The sequence below is a fragment of the Delphinapterus leucas genome, chromosome 16 (genome assembly GCF_059928025.1).
Source record: "Delphinapterus leucas isolate spDelLeu-1000000601 "Yukka" chromosome 16, BTC_Dleu_Yukka2, whole genome shotgun sequence".
NCBI lineage: Eukaryota > Metazoa > Chordata > Mammalia > Artiodactyla > Monodontidae > Delphinapterus > Delphinapterus leucas.
This window is the reverse complement of record NC_143144.1, coordinates 69,697,258-69,723,060: the sequence shown is the minus strand read 5'-3', so window position 1 is coordinate 69,723,060 and position 25,803 is coordinate 69,697,258. Positions and strand designations below refer to the sequence as shown.

The window sequence follows — 25,803 nt, the reverse complement described above, 5'->3', positions numbered from 1 at the left end:
CATTTCAAATATCAGAAATAGTTCCTCATGAAAATGACACAGCTAATGCTGAAAACTGAACTCTTTACACTCAAGTATCACTTTATAAATTTTTTTTTAATTAACACTTTGCTTTACTAAGAATTATATTTAAATGCATGACATTGGTATTTTCTCCTAAATTTTTATGGTTTGAAATTTTAAATAAGCCGATTTTAATCAACTGTAATTTAGCCTGCAGAATCATCACTAAACTAATTGAATACCAAAAAAAGGCCAATTCCTTTGAATGACAAACTGCTTATTTTATGGAATTTTCCTCCAAAATATCAATAAAATATTTTGTGGAATTTTTCTTAAATGTCACTCTACATTGCTAAGTACTATGTCATACTTTAATTTGGCAGACTCAAAGCTAATGAAACTGAAACAGCTACTGTATCTTTATAAACCAACTAAAATATTTTTTGCTTTATTATCAACTGTATAAAATCTGTACTTTAGTCAAATGCAAGCATGAGAATTTGAGCTGGAAATGTCACACAGTCAGCTACAGTTTGAAGGAACCCAATTCATAATGCATTTTATAAATAGTTAATGACTTCTATACATAAGCTAACCAGGCAAATCAAGAAATTGTCAACATTTTTAGTCTTAGTTGTCAGTTACTACTGTCTACTGGTGCTTTATATGTGGCTTCTGGAGAAGACAGAAGCTCTCTGCAGTTTGTAATCTACTGCAATTTCAGGTCTGTACCATAAGGATGGAAAAGCTTCAACTGACAATATCTGCCACACACACACACACACACACACACACACACAGTTAAATACAAGGACATTTCTCACTTTTAGTTGTGTGTTTTTGTAAAGTTTATTCCTTCTAACTTATATGCTTAGGTGGACTAGACACAGTTGGACAGAGAAATCTACAGACCATATATGAACCATAAAAAAAATGACAAATTAACAACTGATTGTTATCCCTAAGACATGGTGCACAAAATTTCAATGGTTATTTTAAACTGACAACAAAAGTGAGTCTTTGGTTATGAAAGCAAGAATTTCAGACTCCCAGCAGTTTTTACTTGATGAACAGAACGTCTGCATACTGATTGGCTGATTCTCTTAAAGCCAAGTTCAAACAGATACACTTGCTCAGTTCTCTCTGGAAATTTGGCTTGAAACAATCTATCTACTTGACCTTAACATTTCCCAACTGAACTGAATGTGTTCCTGGACAGGCACTGCTAAACTAGAAACAAAATGAATTAACTTAGTTTAAACTAATTAAGAACTGTGATCTGTGTACCATCTCCTGTAAGATTCTACATGTGAAACAGGGTATACGTAACCAGAATGAGGATTCTAGCACCCACCACTAGCATAAGCATAACAATGAAGTTGGTTTATTACTAGAGCATATATGAGAATTTAATTTCCATGGCGTGCACATGGCAAAGCAATTGCTTAAATTGCCTCACCTGGGAATTTAATACAATGTTATCATCAGACCAGCCACACTGTAAATAGATTTATAATGCTTTCCATGTGCTGCACTCTGTTGCATATGAACTAAGTAATGATCTGGTATTACAATAAAATCAGCTAGTTCCCACACCTGGCAGACAGGATATTTCACTAAATTAATACCCATACAGCTACATCACAAGGCATGGGAGAGGAAACAATCTCTAAGGCATTCGATTTGAGTTTTACATGGGAGGCAAACACTCCAGGGTTATGAAGAATGTTACTATGTTGAATGGGCCGCTTAAGACAAAATCTGTATTACAGAATTAAGACTTTCTCATTCCCATTCAATTTTGGCCTGATTTTCTTCATTCAGTACTTTAATTACTAATCAGCAATCGGCAACATTCACAAACACTAAGAAAGCCCTTTATTCTAATCGATGTGCTGCAGACAGCCAAATAATTGATACAAAGTGCAGTATGGTTTTGGTAAGTAATGAAAGAACAGCTTGTCCTACTTCCTAATCAAATTGGTCTATAGAAGAAATGGTTAATAGATTTCTCCATAGGTCTAAAACAAATCAGCCTGGCCAGACTTTTCCATTGCTTCTACCATGTCTTTCAGTCTCCATATATTTAATAAAGCCCCAGGTTACCAGGTGATACACCTATTAAAAACTGTTACGCTTTCATAGCCAAAGAATTTAACTACTCTAAAGAATTTAACTGCTCCTGTTATAATACACACTTTGGGATAGCTACAGAATACCGTGAAATTATATTTATTAGCTAGCCATATAATTGCTGGTACTCATTTCTTACCTAACTTTATCTGGTTCTAATTAAAAAATATCATACTTCCATAATACCCAGATGGCATTTTCTAAAAAGCATCTATCTTTGGAACAAGGCATTCCATTTTTAACCCTACTTCTATTTCTTTGCTGGTGATTTCGGCTTTTCATCCTTACTCTACCTCTGACCCAGGACTTAAAAAGGCTCATCAATCCAGGACAGGAAACTTAAATTTTGGAGAAAAAAATAAAATGGAATTTATAAAATTTTGTTTATGACCATGTTCTCTGTGCTGTACTAATTTCTAGCAAATAGCAATTTAAGATTAAAACATACCATACTACATGATATAGGTAAAGGTAAAGTAAACTGTTAGGTAAATGTTTGATCCTTGGAAAGTTGTTAGGATGACAAAGCACAGGGCACTGAGTGAAAAGAACAGAAGTAACTTTTCAGTATGTGATCTTTGGTCAAAATTAAGTTTTCTGAACATCAGTTCCCTCAATCTCCATAAAAGTGGTGACAATATTTATTTCCCAGGGCTTTTGTGAGGATTTAAATATTATAAACAAGTGGAAGTCTATCATAATACCTTGGATGTGATAACCCTGCAAAGGATGTTCAACTAAATATTACTTGATAATATTGGAAAGGATGCAATAAAACCAGTACACATACATGACTGAGAGTATAAATTAGTGCATCTTTCATTGAAAATGATTTGCCAATATATACCAAAAGTTGCTTTCAAAAATTCCATTATTTCATCCAGTAATTCTACTACTACATTGTTTTGCCCAATTTCCTATTTTATGGTTCCACAATTTTTGGATGACTTTCAATGATAAAAAACTTTCCTGCATTTCTTTAATGCTATCAGAGAAAGGAGCTTCCAATCTGTTTTTTCTAAGTAGTCATTCCACTAAACATGGCTTGCTCTTGCTCAAGGGACTGTTTAGAGTTAAAGGTCAAACTCATTCACTAGAAAGTGCACATGCCACATGTCACCAATACTGTAGCGTTAATAAAGGGAAAGCACACTTTCTATCTATCATAAACTCATGGCCAATGGACCATATGCAAGCCACCAGAGAGAAAATACTAACATGCCCTGATGCTAGGCTACCAGCAGTTGGAAAAGCAGGTTACCGTGCGAACACTAAAATAACCCATTGCTCTTGAGTATGTAATACTAGAAATTTTTTTCAAAAAAGTACAATTACAAATGTCTTTCTATTATAATCATTCTTATTTACTATTTTTGCTTGTACTTTCAAAACATTTTATGTGTTTGAAATGGATATTATGTTTTGGCTATAAATAATAAGATAAATCATACCACATTTTCTCCTAATTATTTTTTTTAAATTTAGCTTTAATATCACATGTGAATTTTTATTTCCATATGATGAGGTTATATCTGTAGATATACACATATAGACTCACACAAACCCATATGCAATCCATATGGAATGACTCTATTTATGTTTCACAATGCTAGAATAGACTTTTATTTATACTAGGAACTCTGACCACATTGCCACTACATCATTTAATGATTTGCAAAACAGACAGCCCAGAAATGATGTAACTGCACTTCTTCGTTTCCTCCTCCAGCATTTCTAAACTTACGCCTGAAATTTAAGTTTAACATTAGTGTTTCAAAATGCAACTTGAGTTAGTTAGAATCATGGCCCCACTTGCTTGCATATGTTTGTAGTTTACAACTTTGACACTGCTATTGAACATAGTGTGTCTGTGTCTTATATCATGTTAGTTTGTCAATCAATAATTAAGTTACTTCATTCAGAAAATCAGCTCATGATAGAATGCCCAGATGTTGTTGTCAACATCTGGAACAGTGTAAGTATGCAGTAGAGGAAGTCTAATTCTTTACAGTCTTTCTGAATATAAAATAACTCCACATACTGTACTTGAAATAATCAAAATGTTCATTATTTTGTTTGATAATGATATGTAAATACCCTATACATTCCCATTGGAAAATGATACTCTGATAAATGAATGCTATATAACAGATGCTTTATTTATATTTTAAAAGAATTACTGAAATAAAGTATGTAGATTTATATAATTAATTTGTATCTAGGTTTCCCTATGTAATCTGCCTAGCATTAGGAAGGAAAAGCGATTCATTCATTGAAAATCCATCCACAGTCGTAGTTTCAAGTGGTCCAGACATCCAAGAACAAATGATCTTGAGGATTCTATGTAACTGTCACTGAGGTTATGACATAAATGACAGAATCTGATAGTTGACAGTGACAGCCAGCATCATCTAAACCATCCTGCAAACGTAGAGATGTGAGGTTCCAAGTCAGATGGGCGATCTACCCAAGGCCACACACCCGGGAAAGACCTGGCAGAAGAAGGACAGAATCTGTTTCCCAATGCCAGTGCTCTTTTCACTTTACCAGACCACCAAGACAGGCTGGGGGTGTCTTATCACCCATTCCCCAGGGTAAGGTTGGCTGTACCATTCACCTAGTTCTATGAATGTATCATCAGCTATAAAGTTGATTAGTCTGTAGATTTTGTTTCTTGTCACCCTCCTCCAAAACAAACAAACAAACCTTTACTTATACTTTGTTGTTAACATCTGGAATATTGACAACAATAAATTTGAAAGTCCAAGGGTGATACATGCTTAAGGTAGAATGTTTTATTTGACAGAAAAAAGTGTCTGATCTCAGTTGGTGAGTCACAACCACACCTATGGGTGTAACTGAGATATGTTTCAAGATGAATCTTCAAAGGCTACAACATAAAGCAAAAATCATTTACCCTCATGGCAGGAGAGGAGCCACACCAGTTATTAAGATGTGCTAAGAATTATCTGCTTACCCGTGAGATCCGGTGACTCCCGATTTATCTACTCTAAAATTCTAGCTTGGAACCAGCCATCTCATAAGCAAACAATTTTTACAGTATTTTTTTTCTTGGTACTTACTTTTGGACCCATGCTGTGAGAGATTCTTCATTAAAGAATATGCTGTGTTACCTTGAGTTTACAGTGCTCATAATTCAGAGGTGTACAATATAGCTTTTAATGCTTTATGAATACAGCCAATATAACTGTGATGCTTAGCCAATAAAACAAAACTCTTTTAGCCCAAATCCTCTACGGAAATATTTTGAAGATTACTTCTATACCTGGGTGACCCAAAACTATAAAATATGATTAAGTAAATATAAATATTCATACCTGATTCATAAACATGTTGTGAATCTAAAACAGTCTCCATTTTCAGTTGAACAGAATAAAATCCTGCCTACTGAGGGGCTTTGCTTCATCAAGTAAATGTTCTTTCTCTTCTATCTTCAATGTGTCACTCTCTACTGGTTCTTCCCTTTAAGAATACAAACATTTTTAAGTGTACCCCAACTTTCAATATTTTAAAAGGTTATTTTACCCTATACTACACTCCCCAGCTAATGCCCAACTGCTCTTTATTCTTCCTTTCCTAGCCAAGCTTCTCGAAAGAGTATACTACAAGCACTAACTACACTTATTCATGTCCCAGCAGCTTATCAACTTCCAACAAACTGGATGTTTTCCTACCACGCCACAGGACTCCCCAGGAACACCAATGACTTCCTAGCTGACAAAATCATTTTAAAATAACTTCTTTAGAATAGTTATAGATTTCTAGAAAAGTTACAAAGATAATACAGAGAGTTCCCATATAACCTACACCTAGTTTCCCTTATTACTATTTTTTGATGTTAATATTATTCTTTTTTATTGGAGTATAGTTGTTTTACAATATTGTATTAGTTTATACTATACAGCAAAGTGAATCAGCTATACGTATACATGTATCTCCTCTTTTTTGGATTTCCTTCTCATTTAGGTCACCACAGAGCACTGAGTAGAGCTCCCTGTGCTATACAGTAGGTCCTCATTAGTTACCTGTTTTATACATGGTATCAATAGTGTATATATGTCAATCCCAATCTCCCAATTCATCCTACCCCCCCTTCCCCATTGGTATCCACACGTTTTTCTCTACGTCTGTGTCTCTTATGATTAACATCTTACATTACTGTGGTACATTTGCCATAACGAAGGAATCAATTGTTCATTATTACACATTATTATAAACTGAGGTCCATACTTTTTTCAGATTTCCTTAGTACCTCATGTTCTTTTTCTGTTCCAGGACACCATCCAATACCCCACATTACATTTAGGTGTCATGTCTCCTTAGGCTCCTCTTAGCTGTGACAATTTCTCAGGCTTTCCTAGTTTTTGATGACCTTGACACTTTTGAGGAGTACTCGTGTTTTGTAGAATGTCCCTCAATTGGGATTAGTCTGAGGTTTTCCTCATGACTAGACGGGGGTTATAAGTTTTGGGGAGGAAGACCACAGGGGCAAAGTGCTATTTTCGTCAACATCATATCAAAGGTACAGACTATCAACATGATTTATCACTGTTGATGTTGACCTTGATCACCTGGCTGAGGAGATGTTTATCAGCTTTCTCCATTGTAAAGCTACTCTTTTCCTCCTCCTTGTACTGTATGCACTGTGAACAGCCCCCATTTAAGGACTGGGGAGTTATGCTCCACCTCCTTGAGGAAGGAGCATCTACATCAATTATTTGGCATGGGAGATCTGTCTATTCAATCATTAGTCGGTATCAGTACGAACTCACAGATATTTATTTTATACTTTGGCTTATAAGCCAATACTACTTCATTAATTTTGTTGCACAAATTGTACCAACTTTGGCTCCAATGGCCACTTTTCAGTCCTTGTTTCATTAGACCTCTCAGTAGCATCTGACATTGTTGCCCACTTTCTCCTTAGCAGTTACACCACAACCCTCCCTTGAAATTCCTCCTATCCTTCTGGTCTCTCCTTCTCAGCCTCCTTCATCATAACTGCTCTCTCTGTATGCCCTGGGTCTCCATCCTTAGCCCTATTCTCACTCATCTGTTTGATCTCATCTATACCTGTTGTTCTAACCACCACCTAGAGGCTGGCGAAGACATGTTTTTTGCATAAATCTAATTCGTACTCGGTGCCTTAGATAATCAAAAGGCATCTCAGACTTAACACAGACAAAGTGGGGCATTTTCTTTCTCCTGTGTGCTGCTCTTCCTCCTGTTTTCCCTAATTTGAGGTATGGTGTTACCATGTACATAGTCAACGCAGATAAAATTCTAAAAATATTCCTACTCTCTCCATTACTCTCCAAATCCAATCACCAAGCCCTACGGATTAAACCCTTATTTTTCAGAATATCTACAACTGGGGCCCTTAGCCATATTTCCAGGATGTCTGTAGTCCCAATTCTTTCCCCATAACTGTTGTTACCACATATTTCATCATTCTTTTTATATATGAATTATATTTGACAGATACTTGTATGGAAAGACTGACATGTTTTTAGGCAGAGGTAAGCCAACAGGTACAAATTCTCAGTGCCTCATCTTGGGGAGTAAAGGAGACCTTTTCAACCTTATCTGTAGCAGAATATCAAAGCTATAAAAGAATCACTGTCTAAAGATATAGCTTATTTCAGAGTAGGCATGTTAAAATAGAAAGCAAATTCATTTGACAAAAGCCAATACATTATGGGAAAATGCTAAGCAGCAGACCTCTCTCTAACTTCGTAAGTCAAGACCACATTTCTCTTTAATTTCAAATGTAGGCATATGTCATATCAGCTACTGTACTGTTCTCGTGAGTCAGATATTTCCAATTTCATGATGTAGAAGCTAAAAGACCACCCTTTCAAATGAGATGATGTGCATGCACATTTCTCCTCTGTTTTTCTGATCTGTGGACCTGAGGAATATGGATTATTTCTGTTAATCTGCATGAAGAAGCTCTGCTACAAGCCTGGCATTCAGTTTGCTTTTATGTCTGAGACCCCAAATTGTACCGTTAGGCAACAGAGGGCACTTATCTAGATTGAACTGTCATACAAATAGATTTTTGTCAGCCATTCAATTTGTATTGGGGAACATGCCAACAAAAACAAAACCCAGCAATTTAAAACAACAAACCTATCCTCTACTGATAGGAACAAATTGCTTTATTTCAAATGAATAAGAATTACTATAGATCGCACATCCTGTGTGTGGGTGCTAAGAAAGAAAAATATTTTTGGAACTAATTCTGTCTAGTTTTGCTGGCAGTGGTCTAGCATGAAGTAAGCACGAAATATGCTTAATACTAATAAACACACGAGAAAAAAAATGCTAACAGACAGGAATTACATGTTATCAGAGGAGAACGAGGCTTTCTAAGAAAATTCCAAGTCAAAATTCATCAGCTACATGAAAAAGTTAATATTGTGTTGCATTTTGAGTTTATTCTCTGACCTATAGTCCTTTGGGGAATGCAGGTGATGCCTCTGCCCACAACATAGTCAATCTGAGAAGTAAACCCACCATTCCCCCTGAGCCTAAACTGATTCCCGCTCTGTGTCTTCAACACTCACAAAGAATAACTGAAAACCTTAGAGAACTGACCTCATCACAGTTACACCCAATCTCTTCCATATCTCAGACTATTTGGAAAAATAGTCAGAGGGTCTATTATAAGTTGGTGTTAATCTTAGACATTAAAGATGTTGATAAATTACATCAGTAAAGACAAAGTAATAAAATTTTCACAACTTAAAAATTACATCAATTTGCCCATCAGTATATAAAATAGTTTAATCCCCTCCCCTATTATTTTTGTTTGAGTTGAATCCCGTTCCCTTTTCTATAAGCTGCATCTTCATTATGGAACTTCTGGAGCTACTCTTTCAGTGAAACCCACTCTTAGACTTGTAGGATCAGACACTGCTGTGAAGGATATAAGCAAACATGCAAATTCAACCCTGGGAATCCACATCGAGCTGACACAGAAAATAAACAAACTTACAGATCAAAAACTTCAACTGAACCAATGTAATTTTACTAAATAGAAATCTAATTAGTTCAATTACTTAAATGCAAGCATTTACATTAGAAAATGGGTTCTCTTCAATCAGAATTATGTAACAAGAATTGAGCACTGTACAAAATTCTGTAATATGTCACATGACATAGCTATAACTTTTTATGTTGTAGCAACAGGTACTTATGTCAAGACTTTAGATTTTATTAGAGGACAATCTAAAAAAATAGTAGAGTCCAGATATGACATGAAAAGGACCTCATGAATGGTAGTTAAAATAGATAACAGGACAAAAGCAAGGTAAAATATAATGCTCCAAGTGGCCTCTACATTTTGGTAAATGATAGAACTATCTGAGAAAAATTATTTTTACTTTGAAGAAAGTTATAAAATTACATTAATTTAAAAACATGAACAGATGCATGATGTATGCAACTTAATTTCAAACATACGTAGAGTTGAAAAGATCAATAGAGAAAGCATACAAAAATGATAAAGCAAACAGTACAAAATGTTAATAGGCAAATCTAGGTAAAGGGTATATGTATGTTCTTTGTGCTATCCTTTAAACTTTTCTGAAAGTTTGAAATTAGTTCCAAATAAAAAGTTTAAAGTGATTAAAAAGTATGAAAAGGTTAGTGGGATAAGGAGATAGAGGCTCTTGCTAAGCTAATTTTCTACAACTAGCTAATGTCTGAGATTAGCTAATGTCCAGAATAAATCCTTGATTAGATAGATAACAGCTCATGTTAAACTAAAGTATGAGACCATTACTCCTTTCAAATTCAGACTATTTAAATTGTTAATTTTTATTATATACAATGGTGTTTGTTCTCTTTTAGCTTTTTTCAGTAACAATGCAGGATTACATTTGTTAGTTTTAAATTAGCAACGTAATTTTCTTTTGTAGTTCAGCTAGTAGAATGGACTCTAAATCATATCTGGTCAGAGAAGCTCAAAGTTATCAGTTCATAATGACAGAATATTATCTACCATTTAAAATAGTTTGGCGGGGGCTTCCCTGGTGGCGCAGTGGTTGGAAGTCCACCTGCCGATGCAGGGGACCCGGCTTCGTGCCCCGGTCCGGGAGGATCCCACGTGCCATGGAGCGGCTGGGCCCGTGAGCCATGGCCGCTGAGCCTGCGCGTCCGGAGCCTGTGCTCCGCAACGGCAGAGGCCACAACAGCGAGAGGCCCGCGTACCACAAAAAAAAAAAAAAGTTTTGCGGTAATGTACAGTTCTTTTTTCCCTTCATTTCATTCTGAATAAAAGTGTTGAGGACAATAATTCTAAATCAGATTGCTTAACAAATAAATGATTTATTATTTTACAAAAATGCCTAGAGGATCCTAGTACAAATTTCACCGGAGTGTTCTGCACTAACTAAAGATCTTTTAGCGTGCTCTTAGGTCATGCTCTAATGTTCTTGAAGAGAACACACACTCTCACATAGTTAGACATGGGCCCACTAAACTTTGACTTGATTTGGCAATCAAGGTATGGCTGATCTGTCTAATTTTGACTGTGATAGCCCTGGACTGGGACTGAATGTAATTCCATTCTCTGAAAAGAACACAGCCAATTCTGGCGCTCTATAAATATGCAATAATGATAGGACCTTAGGGCTAGAAGGGACCTTGAGAGGTCCTCTAGTGTGCCTTGCTCCCTGACGTCATGGCACACTGAACGTACCTGATAAAGACCTTGGGAAGGAGATTCCTTAACCTTCACAAAGGAGGTTTACCAACAGTCACCGATTACTGTCAGGAATTGTTTCCCTAAATTAAACTTAAATCTATGGTCCTGCAGTCACACATACAGTAGAGCCCAGCCACAGCTGCTGACCACACTTGGTGTAACACTTCTTCATAGACTTGAAGACACTTAACAACTCCACAACTCTCCATGCAGGGAAAATGATCCCAGGACCTTACTTCATCTGTCTAATTTTCTAATCCTTTAATCATCTGAGGGACCCACCTCTGAATTACCTTTAGGCATGGTAACCCCAACAATACTCAGAGATGGACATTAGTGGATTCTTCCAGATTCTACCATGAACTAAAAGTGTACCCCATCTTACCATCTGTAAAGCTGAGGAGGCCACGCATTTTTCTGTTCTTTCTGATTTCTGCTCTGAATATATTTAACATTAAATTATATACACGCACTAATTTTTATTTGAGTTTTAGGGCAAGTTACTATTACTTGCCCTAAATTTAAATTTGTTTTCTTGTCCTTTGAAAAAACAATATGATAAATTAAACAGATCTCCAATTTGGGCAACCAACGAGCCTGGATTCAACTCCCAGGTTCATCCTTTTCTAGTTATGATTAATAAGCAAGTTTTTGAGCCCCTGTGTAGTAGCCAAGGTAAAGTTTATAAAACAACCAATACAGTGCTTAATACATACTGGGAATTAAAGAATAATAACTGCTCTAATCGTAATAATAATTATTATTGAGAATGCCAGCAAGTCTACTCTTCTAGCATATAAAACTCTGGGTTTGCCCACCTCAGCTCTTTATTCTAAGATGGCCTCACACAACTTTGCCCAACATGGCCACTTCAGTTCTGCTCCCAATTATTTATCACCCAAACTTCTGACTATAAAGATCAGATTGCCATTCCATTCCAGTTCCTCCTTGCCTTTGGGACTCAATTTTGCCTTCCATTTTTGGTCTTTTTTCTTTTGACTCTTTTAATTTATATCTGACCTCGATTTTCTCTGCTTTGACCCTCAACGTTTTCTGAGGATTTAGGCTCCCATTCACCCATTTGCTCTCTCTAGAAGAACAAATACTTATATATGTGATCCCAGAGAAAATACTTGTAGATGTCATCCCAAACTCTGAAAAGAATTCAGACAGTAGTATAACATAGAACCTTCAAAGATAATGTGCTTCATTATCAGCACTTTATTTAACAGTATGAGTTAAACTATGATTCAAATCCTAGTTTTGCTATTTATTACCTATGTGACTGAAGAGAGGGTGTCTAACCTTTCTGAGTCTCAGTCGCATATCTGCATAAAAGAAATGAAAACCACTTTGTTGGAATGATTAAATGGGACTTGCAAGAAGAACACAGCTGCATAAGTTAACAGGTTCCCTCTAAGTCATCACTTTTCCCTCTCCTTCGCCTCTGGGTTTGGGTAGGTGGGTGAATAACAAGAACAAATATACTCGGAATTCTCCTTTCTTGGCAAAACTAGAAAACAGATATTATTCATAGATCCCAAGTTATGTGGAGAGGTGTCCCAAAGCAGATGAGATCATGCAGAGCCAGATGACAAGATGCCTGAAGGATGGTAAGAGGACACAACCATAGCTGAGCTAAAAAAGCACCAACTAAAATACACTTCCTAAAGATGAGGGACTCATTCTGAAGCACAAAATCTATATGCTTCGTTTGAAACAATGGCTGTGGGAAGGGGTAAGCAGGCTGCTGGCAGAAGCACTCTGGGACACAGTTTGTTGAGAGAAGCAGAGTTACATAAAGAATAACACAGGACTTCTGCTTCCCAAAGAATGTAGAAAAACACAAGAAGCCATTGCTTTCACCTTAACAAACAAAACAAGCTGGAGAAGCTACAAAAATCACAATTTTTAGAAACCTATCAGAGAGCTGATGATACAAAGACACCTAACTGAAATACGGTCCAAAAAACCATAAGCCTTTTATAACAGAGAAGAAAGCCATGGCTGTTCTCATTCTTGGCAGAGTAGAGGAAGCCTCCACAGATATGGGTAAGAAGAAACCAGTCACACTTCTAACTATTAAAGGTTGCATCAGGGCTGGCATAACAGGTTAGGATTTCAAGGAACCTGAGCCACACAGTGAGGTATAGGGTCTACCAAGTAATGCTTTCCCATGGGTCATTACTGAGTGTTCAGGGCATGGGAGGATTTCTGACAGAGATGCTCCCCTGGGTTGCACAAGACCTCCCTCAATCCTAAAACAGCTGGCCCTCTGAAGGTGGGGTGCAAGGCAGCAGAGCTAAGAAAAGTCCATGCTAAGCACTCTGGCTACAGTAGGCTAGGGAATGGGCAAAGGAACTGATGGAAACCTATCTGAGGCATTCTAAAATTCCAGCCACCAAAAGTTGAAGTAGGGGAGAAGAACAGGAGAGCTGAGAGAAACCCTCTGAGGCATTCTGGATCTTCAAACAGTATAAGGCAACTGCCCTTCTAAGGCTTGATTTATGCAGCAGGGCAGAGAGGAATCTGCCAAGATACTGAAAGCCAGGGAGCAAGACTGGCTAGCAAAGAGAATTCCCCAGAGACTCATAAAGGTAGCAGTGGGGCTGTAAAAGTGAGAGACGGATCTCCCATAAATCAAAAAGACGGTGGCCCAGCTGAAAAGCAGAAAGAAGTCTTTGGAAACTCACCCGTGCTCAGAGCTCAAGCCCTGCTCACAAGGAAAATCCTAACTTCAGCCTCAAAACATGTGAATTAAGCTGAAGCTAAAAAAAATTAAAATAAATAAAGCCCCCACACAGCCCAACTAAAGGTCAAGTTGACTTAGCCATAGAAGCCTGAAATAAAAGGGAGGGTTTTGGGGTGGGGGTAAGGGGGGGAATGTTTGGATAAAATTTTACTTACTTGACTCTCTTTTATACAAAATATCCAGCATAGAATCAAAAATTACAAGACACATGAAGAATCAAGAAAATATGACCTAAAAGGGGAAATCGACAGCAACACATTCATAGTAGGGGACTTTAACACCCCACTTTCACCAATGGACAAATCATCCAAAATGAAAATAAATAAGGAAACACAAGCTTTAAATGATACATTAAACAAGATGGACTTAATTGATATTTATAGGACATTCCATCCAAAAACAACAGAATACATTTTTCTCAAGTGCTCATGGAACATTCTCCAGGATAGATCATATCTTGGGTCACAAATCAAGCCTTGGTAAATTTAAGAAAATTGAAATCGTATCAAGTATCTTTTCCGACCACAACGCTATGAGACTAGATATCAATTACAGGAAAAGAGCTGCAAAAAATACAAACACATGGAGGCTGAACAATACACTACTTAATAACGAAGCGATCACTGAAGAAATCAAAGAGGAAATAAAAAAATACCTAGAAACAAATGACAATGGAGACACTACGACCCAAAATCTATGGGATGCAGCAAAAGCAGTTCTAAGAGGGAAGTTTACAGCAATACAATCCTACCTTACGAAACAGGAAACATCTCGAATAAACAACCTAACCTTGCACCTAAAGCAATTAGAGAAAGAAGAACAAAAAAACCCCAAAGTTAGCAGAAGGAAAGAAATCATAAAAATCAGATCAGAAATAAATGAAAAAGAAATGAAGGAAATGATAGCAAAGATCAATAAAACTAAAAGCTGGTTCTTTGAGAAGATAAACAAAATTGATAAACCATTAGCCAGACTCATCAAGAAAAAAAGGGAGAAGACTCAAATCAATAGAATTAGAAATGAAAAAGGAGAAGTAACAACTGATACTGCAGAAATACAAAAGATCATGAGAGATTACGACAAGCAACTCTATGCCAATAAAATGGACAACCTGGAAGAAATGGACAAATTCTTAGAAATGCACAACCTGCCAAGACTGAATCAGGAAGAAATAGAAAATATGAACAGACCAATCACAAGCAGTGAAATTGAAACTGTGATTAAAAATCTTCCAACAAACAAAAGCCCAGGACCAGATGGCTTCACAGGCGAATTCTATCAAACATTTAGAGAAGAGCTAACACCTATCCTTCTCAAACTCTTCCAAAATATAGCAGAGGGAGGAACACTCCCAAACTCATTGTACGAGGCCACCATCACCCTGATACCGAAACCAGACAAGGATGTCCCAAAGAAAGAAAACTACAGGCCAATATCACTGATGAACATAGATGCAAAAATCCTCAACAAAATACTAGCAAACAGAATCCAACAGCACATTAAAAGGATCATACACCATGATCAAGTGGGGTTTATTCCAGGAATGCAAGGATTCTTCAATATACGCAAATCAATCAACATGATACACCATATTAACAAACTGAAGGAGAAAAACCATATGATCATCTCAATAGATGAAGAGAAAGCTTTTGACAAAATTCAACACCGATTTATGATAAAAACCCTGCAGAAAGTAGGCATAGAGGGAACTTTCCTCAACATAATAAAGGCCATATATGACAAACCCACAGCCAACATCATCCTCAATGGTGAAAAACTGTAAGCATTTCCACTAAGATCAGGAACAAGACAAGGCTGCCCACTCTCACCACTCTTATTCAACATAGTTTTGGAAGTTTTAGCCACAGCAATCAGAGAAGAAAAGGAAATAAAAGGAATCCAAATCGGAAAAGAAGAAGTAAAGCTGTCACTCTTTGCAGATGACATGATACTATACATAGAGAATCCTAAAGATGCTACCAGAAAACTACTAGAGCTAATCAATGAATTTGGTAAAGTAGCAGGATACAAAATTAATGCACAGAAATCTCTGGCATTCCTATACACTAATGATGAAAAATCTGAAAGTGAAATCAAGAAAACACTCCCATTTATCACTGCAACAAAAAGAATAAAATATCTAGGAATAAACCTACCTAAGGAGACAAAAGACCTGTAGGCAGAAAATTATAAGACACTGATGAAAGAAATTAAAGACGATACAAATAGATGGAGAGATATACCATGTTCTTGGATTGGAAGAATCAACGTTGTGAAAATGACTCTACTACCCAAAGCAATCTACAGATTCAATGCAATCCCTATCAAACTACCACTGGCATTTTTCACAGAACTAGAACAAAAAATTTCACAATTTGTATGGAAACACAAAAGACCCCGAATAGCCAAAGCAATCTTGAGAACGAAAAACGGAGCTGGAGGAATCAGGCTCCCTGACTTCAGACTATACTACAAAGCTACAGTAATCAAGACAGTATGGTACTGGCACAAAAACAGAAAGATAGATCAATGGAACAGGATAGAAAGCCCAGAGATAAACCCATGCACATATGGTCACCTTATCTTTGATAAAGGAGGCAGGAGTGTACAGTGGAGAAAGGACAGCCTCTTCAATAAGTGGTGCTGGGAAAACTGGACAGGTACATGTAAAAGTATGAGATTAGATCACTCCCTAACACCATACACAAAAATAAGCTCAAGATGGATTAAAGACCTAAATGTAAGGTCAGAAACTATCAAACTCTTAGAGGAAAACACAGGCAGAACACTCTATGACATAAATCACAGCAAGATCCTTTTTGACCCACCTCCTAGAGAAATGGAAATAAAAACAAAAATAAACAAATGGGACCTAATGAAACTTCAAAGCATTTGCACAGCAAAGGAAACCACAAACAAGACCAAAAGACCAGCCTCAGAATGGGAGAAAATATTTGCAAATGAAGCAACTGACAAAGGATTAATCTCCAAAATTTATAAGCAGCTCATGCAGCTCAATAACAAAAAAACAAACAACCCAATTCAAATATGAGCAGAAGACCTAAATAGACATTTCTCCAAAGAAGATATATAGACTGCCAACAAACACATGAAAGAATGCTCAACATCATTAATCACTAGAGAAATGCAAATCAAAACTACAATGAAATATCATCTCACAGCAGTCAGAATGGCCATCATCAAAAAATCTAGAAACAATAAATGCTGGAGAGGATGTGGAGAAAAGGGAACCCTCTTGCACTGTTGGTGGGAATGTAAACTGATAGAGCCCCTATGGAGAACAGTATGGAGGTTCCTTAAAAAACTACAAATAGAACTACCACATGACCCAGCAATCCCACTACTGGGCATATACCCTGAGAAAACCATAATTCAAAAAGAGTCATGTACCAAAATGTTCATTGCAGCTCTATTTACAATAGCCCAGAGATGGAAACAACCTAAGTGTCCATCATCGGATGAATGGATAAAGAAGATGTGGCACATATATACAATGGAATATTACTCAGCCATAAAAAGAAACGAAATTGAGCTCTTTGTAATGAGGTGGATAGACCTAGAGTCTGTCATACAGAGTCAAGTAAGTCAGAAAGAGAAAGATAAATACCATATGCTAACACATATATATGGAATTTAAGAAAAAAAAATGTCATGAAGAACCTAGGGGTAAGACAGGAATAAAGACACAGTCCTACTAGAGAATGGACTTGAGGATATGGGGAGGGGGAAGGGTAAGCTGTGACAGCGAGAGAGAGGCATGGACATATATACACTACCAAACGTAAGGTAGATAGCTAGTGGGAAGCAGCCGCATAGCACAGGGAGATCAGCTCGGTGCTTTGTGACCGCCTGGAGGGGTGGGATAGGGAGGGTGGGAGGGAGGCAGACGCAAGAGGGGAGAGATATGGGAACATATGTATATGTATAGCTGATCCACTTTGTTATAAAGCAGAAACTAACACACCATTGTAAAGCAATTATACTCCAATAAAGATGTAAAAAAAAAAAAGAAAAAGAAAATATGACCCATGGTCAGTGAAGCATACTGAAAGATGATCCATATATTGGGATTATCATTCAGGGACTTTAAAATAAGTATCATAAAAATGCTAAAGGATATGGTGGAAAAAATGGACAATACACATGAAGAGATGGGGAATTTCAGTGAAGAAAGAGAGACTATAAAAATGGAAATGGAAATGGAACCAAATGGAAATGACAACACAAAATTACGGCATCAGGGAATTCCCTGGCAGTCCAGTGGTTAGGACTCTGCTCTTTCACTGCAGAGGGCGTGGGTTCAATCCCTGGTTGGGGAACTAAGATCCTACAAGCCGTGCAGCACGGCCAAAAAACAAACAAAAAAATACGGTATCAAAATGTAATTAAAAATATGATATCATGAAATAGACTTAAGAGCAGACCAGAAACAGCAAAGGAAAGGATCTGTAAACTTAAAAGGAGATCAATGTAAAGTATCCAAACTGAAACACAAAGATACAAAAAACTGACAAAAGATAAAAGAAAAGCATCCAAGAACTGTGAAATAATATTGTGACCTAACATATTTGTAACAGAAGTCAAAGAAGGACAAGAAAGAAATGGGGGCAGAAGAAATACTTGAATAAATAATGGCTGAAAACTTTACAGAAGACAATGAAATTACACCTTTAAAGTGCAGAAAGGTAGGGAGAGGGATGGGAAACCTGTCAAACTAAAAGTCAAAAGCCAGTGGAAATATCATTCAAAAATGGTAGTGAAATAAAGACATTTTTAAATCAGATAAAACCTGAGAGAATCGCCCAACTAGACATGTTAAAATGAGTTCTTTAGACTTAAGAGAAACAACACCAAATGGAAATTGTGATTTGTATGAAGGAAAAAAGAGTTCCAATATAATAAATATCTGGGTAAATATAAAAGGCTTTTTCTAAGTATTTGTCATGAGGATAGCATATGTAGAAGTAAAATATAAGATAACAAGAGTTCAAAGGGTGAGAGACAAGTAAATGGAATTCTACTATGTAAAGTCTTAAACTGTCTATGAAGGAATACGACATTGTTTGAAAGCAGACTAATAAAGATACACACTGTACTCTCCTATAGGAACCACTAAAAAATAAACACAAAGGGGTATAAATAAAAATTGAATATGGGAAATAGAACCTAATATTAAAAATTATGTGATTTACTCAAAAAAGAAGGCAAGAAATAAGGACCAAAGGAACAAAGAATATATATGTGTGTGTGTATATATATATATGTAGTTATATATATAGTCATATATAATCAGATGTATAGTCACATATATGTCAAATATATGTCGTATGCATGTCAAGCATACCTCAATAAAACTGTTTCTCAAAAAAGGAAACAGTGACCACTAACAGTACTATTATTTAACATTTTCCACGACTACTTACAGATGATATAACTGTATGTCTCAAAAACCAAGAGAATAAACTAAAATTGCAAACAATAAGTACACTAATAAGGCAGCAAAGTTAAAATACAGAAAGTGAAGAAGCAAGGTGTAGTATAGTATATGTCATTTTTGCTGTCTTTTGTATGGCTCACCATTTTCGTGCTGCTATTTAAAGGGGGAAGGGAGAAGAATGTACAGTTGTATTTGCTCGTATATACATATATAAAAGCTGGAAAGATACACAAGGAATTAATAACAGAAGTTACCTAGGTTGGTGATTGGAGGGGAGGGTGGAATGGGGAAGTGAGATGGACAACAGAGGTGGAAGGGAGAATTTTCCCTGCACACTTCTGTAATCATTATAACTACCATTATCCTCATCATTACCAGCACCACAATCTCCAGCATCTGCTGGGCGAAAGGTTTCCAATAATGTAAGAAGGAACTCTAGTCATATTTTTAGGACTTTTCAGCACTTGCCTATGAGATTAAGAAAAATTCCAGAAGAGTGAGATATTCTGGACCATAGAGCAGTTTCCCAAGGGAGAAAAAGAAGGAATCCTCATGTTTGACTCATTGAGTCACGTGTCTTAGAATGCTGAACAGCATGCCACAGGGAGTGATCATACTTTGGCCCCTCTAAGAAGGAATAATTAATCCAACGAATCTTTTTCATTCACAAGTTCTGTATATCTATGACGTCAGACTTATATGCATAGGTGAAATAAGAAATGGTAACTGAAAACCCCAATAACAATATAAACACACTACTTCACGTGGATAACAACAAGCAGTAAAACTTTCAAAACCAAGCAATTAAGTGATAAAAGATGATTTCTATCATACACCCCGTAAGAGTTAAACATTGATACAAGGGCTGTCCTCTTAAAATCTCTCCTAGAGCCACCATCTGTTAGTGGGAAAAAAATTGGGAAATTTATTTAAAGAAAACATTTGCTCAATATCAAAATTTTAATTTTAGATTTTGTTATTTACAAAATAAGCACCTTATCAAATGGGAATCCTCTACCTTCTTAGGAAAAACAATAAGCAACACAAAAATGTGTTTGCTTTCTTTCAGGAATGAGAGACAGTCAAGGCAATTTAAATTAAAGGCACACTCCAAACTTCCATAGAAACTCTTTGTTTTGTTTGTTCCTAAGGAACCAACATACAAAAATATGGAAATCAGTTGCTTGCAGGGTACCAACACTAAAAATACACACTGAAAAAGAAGTCAAGTTAGTTGTGTTAAAAGAAACAAAAGAAGTAGGCTTAATTCTAAACTACCATTAAGAAAAAAAGTGCATATAGTTATATCGGATAGAGTTTACACTTCCTCATAAAGGTCAAGATCCCTCCATTCCTGAGCAAGCTGTGGACATTTGATTCCAGGGACTGGAGCCAATGATAATGAAGACAAGATCATGCTGTTGTTCACAAGCAGAAGCTGGGGAGAAAATGAAGAGAAATGCGTACAAATCTAGTCCTTTAGTCTCACTTTTAGAAAAATAATTAAAACATGTAACCTGATGACAGTGGGTCAGCAGTCATGTTCATAAGAAATTCATCACATGTAAAAGTCACGTGCAGGCATCCTTCTACTATACCACATTTATCACATTGGTTAACCATTCAATTCCACTTGATTTAATATGTCCTTTTTCTTTCTTCTTGGTAGGGATTGTTGAGTAGGTGGTCACAGATGTAACTGCAAATACTAATCTCTGATTTATCTAGGACAAGTAAAAAGAAATATACTAGATTTTTAAAAAGTAAGGATTCTAGGAAACATGGACTGATATATATTTTGCTACTTCATGGCTGGCTAATCACATTATACTTATTTGTAAAGTAAGACTGAAGATACAGTAGAAATTGGAGGACATAAGATTACAGAAACTAAAGTAATATCTACCTTAAAGGTTCCCCCATACAAACTGCTCAACACTACTCCCCCCTCCCCTTTTGTTTTTGGCCGCGTGGCATGTGGGACCTTAGTTCGCCCCCTGCATTGTAATCGTGGAGTCTTAACCACTGGACCACCACGGAAGTCCCTCAACACTGCTTTAAACTCCTGCATTATCCCTTTTAAGAAATACCTACAATTTTACTTGAGGCATTATTTTACAAAATAAGATGCTCATAATTCCCAACCAACAAGAACAACCTTGCTATTCAATTTAAAAGTAAACTTTGATGCCAAAATTTTTGATTTCTGGGGAAATAAATGATAGCTAGCCAAAAAAAAAAAGCTTTTATTTCCAATTAGTAATTAAATCACAGAGTTCTTGAAAAATGCAACTATTAATATAGTACTCTTAAAATATCAATATGTCAAAATATTGATCAGGGGAGAAAAGAATATTGGGAGTGAAATCTCATTTATTACTTCTTTCACTTTTTCTTTGTTTTTGTTTTGTTTTGTTTTTTGTAAGTGCCTTAACCTAGAATTTGTCTTAAAAGAGAATACAAAAAGTCTAAAGTTATTTAAATAGTTTACCATGAAAGACCAGAAATATTTGAATTAGTTATAAAGCTGAATATGTTATGATGACATAAAATAAGTATTGCTACTAGTTTTTGGAAGAAATTCTATTAATAAAGTCACAAAGTTTTACTGACCATCTCATGTTCAGACCAAACAAGATAACAAATCTAAATAATGATAAAGTAGATATTATTATATAATTATTTTATCTACTTTAATGTTGGCAACCAATTTCAATACATCAAAGGCTCTGAACAGGAAAAGATATCTTTTAACTCGATTTGATTGGCAGACAAACATCTGACTTCCTATAGGTACCAGAAAGTCTCAAAAATAAAAGTTTGATCTAATCAGATTTACATTTTTTTAGGAAGTTTCCTCTAGACTCCAGGTAGAAAACAGATGGGAGGAGGACTAGCCTGAAGGTAGAAATCTTGAGCTTGTTCTTAAAGATCAAGAGAGAAATCACGTGGTCCTCAAAGACTGTGTGAGGATGGAGGGGAGAGATATTATGGAGGCAGAATCCATGGGACTCAGTGACAATTAGATGTGGGAGTTAAGGCAAAGAAACGAGTCTGAAATGTCTCTCAGGTTTCTCATGTGGGTAACTGAGTACATGGTACCTTAACCAGCATAACCAACATATGCATCAACCAGCATAATGAATGCAGGAAGAGGAACTGAGGTTGGATAAAAGATAGTAAGTTTGATGAATTCAGGTTGGAACATTGTATTTGAATATCCACAGGGCTGGGACATGTGCAATGGACATCTGAAGAAAGGGTACAGTGTGCGATGTAAAAGTCTGGGCTAGAGACATGATTTTGAAGTCACTGATATATAGGCAGTAGTGGAAGCTGTGGGCATACCTAAAATTAACCAGACAGAATACAGGGATGACAAGTCAAAACAACAATAACCTGAAAACACAGAAATTAAGGGGAGGACAGAAAAAGAATCTACTGAAGGAGACGGATCAAAGAGCCAGGAAGAGACCAAGGGAGTATGGTGTCAAGGAAGCTAGTTTCAAGAAGATGGGAGTGAATCAACTACTACATAGGAGACAAGTAAGATAAACACTGGGAAGGGCCCTCAGAAACAAAAGTCATGTGTGACTTTATAAAAAAGTTTCAGAGGTATGATATCTAACACAGATGGGATCAATACAACATAAAAAAGTTAAACACCTGAATTCTTCCTTAAACATATTTTTAAAATGCAATATCCCCATTTATCTAAATGTTGGAATATTTGTACAGCATAAAGACAAGATAAAGCCACTTTTCCCAAAGCCTGGCTATTTCTTCATTTACCTGAAACCTTTGCTGACATCTAGCAGATAAATGATTGATTGCACCACCACCTTCACCCCATTCTCTCTGGACAAAATTCTACTGGATAACATTTTAGTCCCTGTGGTGAAAATAGAATAATTCAGGTAGACACACTTAAGAAAGACATTTATTAAAGTGACAGGTTACCTGAATAAAACACCTACCATATGAAGAAACAGCAATTCTAAGAAAATTATTCATCTGAATATATGATAAGATAACCCTTGGAAGTCACAAGGAAAAAAAATGGTGGTTAAAACTCTAACTGCAAACCAAGGTCTACTCAACCTTTATGTAACTTGAGCACCATATGAATAACTCAAAAATAGCCAACGGGGTGACTATATCTCACAAGCTTTATTTATTCTTTTCTGTCTAGTTTAAATATATTTGTAAATTACTATCATTTTGTTCCCCTAAATAGTCACAGCATATATCATAATGTTTTTCTAAAAAGAAGATTTTCAAAAGTATTGCGTTCATTTGTTGTTGCTAGTGGGGAGGTTAGTTTACTGTGTGCTTGGAAACTGTAGGTAAATCAAATACAAGGGAAAGAATCCATTTTCAAGCAAAATTAAAGGTCTTGCAGGATAAAAAAACAACATCATTAACATTTTATAAATCATACAATAGTAGCACTTCAGAATTAGAACGCTCTTTAGGAAAAACTTAGCCTCCTGAGGAAAAGGCAAATTATGGTCTAATAAAATAGAAGGAGCAATTCTCTGGTCAGTATAAACCTGGTTGTGCTGAGTTTCAGCTAAGAACCCAAGTTTACTCTGAATCCTTGGACAGAAAGCATTTATAAACAGTGCATAATCCAGCGGGGGAAAGACATACGAAAGAACAGGAACTATTCTGCATCACAATTTCCAAATTATTGAAGTGTCATTATATTATTTCACATCATTTAATATAAACAAATGAGAGATTGAAAATGATGGTAAGATTTGTTTTAAGAATCATAAATTTTAGGTGAGGGTAATCAATTACCTTCCCCTTTTTTCCATATGTAAAACTGGCACTGGTTTGTATGAGATTCCAAATTGGAGATAAACTTTAAGCTAGTTACATATTCGTCTAGATCTATTTTCTAGAGCTGGCAAATACAATTCTGCTACACTCCTGTAGATCAATAATTAAATGGTGTCACTCATCAGACGGAGTAATCAAATGTGGCTTGTAGGTGTACAACTGAGGAAAGTCTCATGTCAAAGAAATTATCTCTTTTGGGGATTTTGACCTAATTTAAATAATCCTTTACTCTGAAATTGAGCAGAAATTATTTAAAAGTCAACTTAATTTGTGTTAAAAATAATAGTAAACATATTTTTTGAGCTTACTATGTATCAGGCATTATTCTAAGAGCTGTGTGTGTGTACATATATATTAATTTACTCTTCACAATAACCCTGAGGCATACACTATTATTATTATTCCCATATCACAGATATGAAAACTGAGGCAGAGAGATTAAATACATAACTTGTCCAAGTTCAAACAACTAATAAATGTCAGAGTAAGAACTTAAAACCTGGCAAAGCTTCTAAAATAAATCACTTTATATAATCAATCCAATCACATTACTCAAATATTTCCTTTCTTTTACTACCCCCCTCCTTCCATTGCTGAAGAAAGAATAACCAACAGGCTTATTTTTTTTTCTTTTAAGGCAATTAGTTTTCAACTTTGGTCCAACTGGCAGCTGTATGGCTGGAAATAAAAGAGATGTAAATAACTACTGAAAAAAACTAGTAAGTCGTCATGATCACACTTAAGTGCTCCACCCAAATATTCAGAATAAACTTAAGTTCTTAGCTGAAATAGTTCTCTGTCAGCAACACAGCCAGGATGACACTGACCAAAACCTGTACTGTCCATTTTATCAGAACACAAGCTGCATCATCACGACCATTTAAATGACTTAAAATTGGTAGTTAATAAATATCTTCTTAAGTGAAATGAACTTAACACTGAATTTGTTTAATGCAGCAATAATTTTACTTTAATGATCTTCATATATAAATTATTCAACGATTATGGTTGTGAGTAACCAAGCCACGCTTTAAAGGGATTTGCTGAGAATACCCTGGTGGTCCAGTGGTTAGAAGTCTGCACTTCCACTGCCAGGGGCCCAGGTTCGATCCCTGGTCAGGGAACTAAAATCCCACAAGCCATGTGGTGCAGCAAAAAACAAAAACCAAACCAAACCAAAACAAAACACCGAAAAACATAAAGGGGTTTGCTGAATCTTAGTTCCTGCCACTCAACCTACAGGTTCTAGTCAAGGTCAACAGTGTCATGCAGACCATCTATGAACACTTCTTTATGTCTTCATTTTATGTAACTTCTTATCAACTTAACTTCAACCAACTTGGTTGAAATATCTTCTTTCTTTAAATAGTCTCCTCTGTAGAAATGATCTGGCTTTGCTTCTACCTCACCAGTAGCTTTTTTTTTTTTTCTAATTCAATTCTAACCATTCTCTGCTTGAACTCGAAATGCCATAATTCCTGTGAGCTTGGTCAAGAACACTCTTCTGACACTCTCTTCTCTACCTATTTTCATCTATTTTTAAAGGTTTAAAAATATCTATATGCTAATATCAAAATAGATCTAACTCAGTTTCTCCTCTGAACTCAAATTTGATATATCCAACTGGCTATTTAAGTTCCCCACTGGGATGTTTCATAGTAACTCAAATTTAAAACATCTGAGAGTAAATTATTGATTCTACAACCACTATTCTCCCACTAAACAAAGAAATAAAAAACGGACATGTCCCACGCTAGTCTTCCCCAACTCAATAACTAGCGTCATCCATTGAAAAACCTAGTTATTTAAGCTAGAAACTTGGGAGTTTATCCTTGACGCCGTCTTCAGTAATATACACGGGTTAAAGAAATTAAG

General features: G+C 36.1%; 1 protein-coding gene and 1 long non-coding RNA gene across 16 annotated transcripts in view; both read right to left on the bottom strand.

The window, feature by feature from the left end:
* The window catches only part of VTI1A (vesicle transport through interaction with t-SNAREs 1A), a 368,921-nt gene that overhangs the window by 301,584 nt on the left and 41,534 nt on the right, over window positions 1-25,803 (bottom strand). The gene's annotated exons all lie outside the window — the stretch shown is intronic.
* Window positions 17,509-25,803, bottom strand: part of LOC149747318 (uncharacterized) — a 35,723-nt gene continuing 27,428 nt past the window's right edge. Inside the window, exons 1-2 of the long non-coding RNA XR_016388166.1 lie at window positions 22,873-25,803; window positions 17,509-20,804 (exon numbers count right to left, since the gene is read on the bottom strand). The exon at window positions 22,873-25,803 is cut by the window's right edge and continues 27,428 nt beyond it. This is a non-coding gene — a long non-coding RNA (uncharacterized LOC149747318). The remainder of the gene's footprint in view (window positions 20,805-22,872) is intronic.